Below are 1,423 nucleotides of genomic sequence, written 5' to 3'. Positions count from 1 at the left end.
CTACAAGTCCAAGGAATTTTACAGGCCAAATGTCTTTGAGAATACCTTCCCCCAACAAGCCATCTTTTGGCAATTCACTTCCTAAATTCATGGGCATTTGTCATGGATTAAATTGGAACAGCCGTCTTGTTCCACAGCTAGACTACTGATTGCAAGATTTGGGGACCAGCGCTGCCTTAATTGCAGAACATGTAACAATTTGCCCTTAACTATGAAATTAGGATACGCACCATTCTACAACTTATTGGACAAGCCTGCAGCCTACCACTTTTAATAGCACTACCATGTTCTTTAACAAATCTCTGCTGCATGTAAATTGACCAGATTTCCCCTACCTTCTAGAGGATCCAAACACCACAAACATTGGTGTCTTCTGTCTTTTAAAACCCTCACTACTTCCTACTATTCTATATCTCCCCACCTATTGTGTGATATTCCCCCGCCTCCTAGATTGTAAGCTCTTCAGGGCAGGGTCCTCTCCTCCTGTGTCACAGTCTGTATTCGTCTATCATTTGCAACCCCTATTTAATGTACAGTGCTGCATAATATGTTGGCGCTATATAAATCCTGTTTATTAATAAGATTAATAGGTGAAAGTCCTATATAGAAATAAAATGAAGGCCTTGGACAAGATTTGAACAAGACACATCATGGTTTTGTCATTGCTGATCCAAATACGGTAGAGTCCGGTAGGTGCACAATGCTAAGTGCTATATGTGTATTCTAGAATGTGGCCACATATTCCACCAGTCATACTGCCAGATTTGACCTATTGTTATACGACAATTACCATAAGTTAATCATTATACTGCTGGAATGGCAATGTGATTAGTAATGGAGAATAGCATGGGCAATATATAAAGGCATGTATTATTTTACCTGTTCAAAGATCATTACATTTGCTAAACTTTTGGGCTTTGTTCTTTTCTATCCCCTTATGGGACGTTATGGAAGCTGGTAGGGTCTATTAACATGTACTTCTTTTTTATTCAGTAATTATCACTCACCTGGATTTACCACCTCATCTAGCCTTCAACCCATCATGAACTACTGTATATAGCATACTAAATATATAATATTCCTAAGCTTTGGAGATCTTACATTTCATGTAATTTACTACATGGTTCCTCAGCAGCACAGGTATTTGGTGATGCAGTTTTGTATTTTTTATGCCTCACTTTACTATTTCCCAAGATTCATGCACTTGATGTCAGAACTGCTAGGTATAATTTTATACATATTATGAGCTTTAGGTATATCACTACACTTTTCTAATTTAATTAAAAGGTCTAGTACAAGTGCATTAAAATATACTGTAACATATTTGATCAATTTGGGTAAAGAAATCATACCTATAACATTTCTTCATTTTTACCATGGTTTTCAAGACAAACAAAAAATAAAAACACCGGGTTGCTATGTA

The sequence above is a fragment of the Pyxicephalus adspersus genome, chromosome 4 (assembly GCF_032062135.1).
Source record: "Pyxicephalus adspersus chromosome 4, UCB_Pads_2.0, whole genome shotgun sequence".
NCBI lineage: Eukaryota > Metazoa > Chordata > Amphibia > Anura > Pyxicephalidae > Pyxicephalus > Pyxicephalus adspersus.
Note: the sequence above shows the minus strand (reverse complement) of the source record.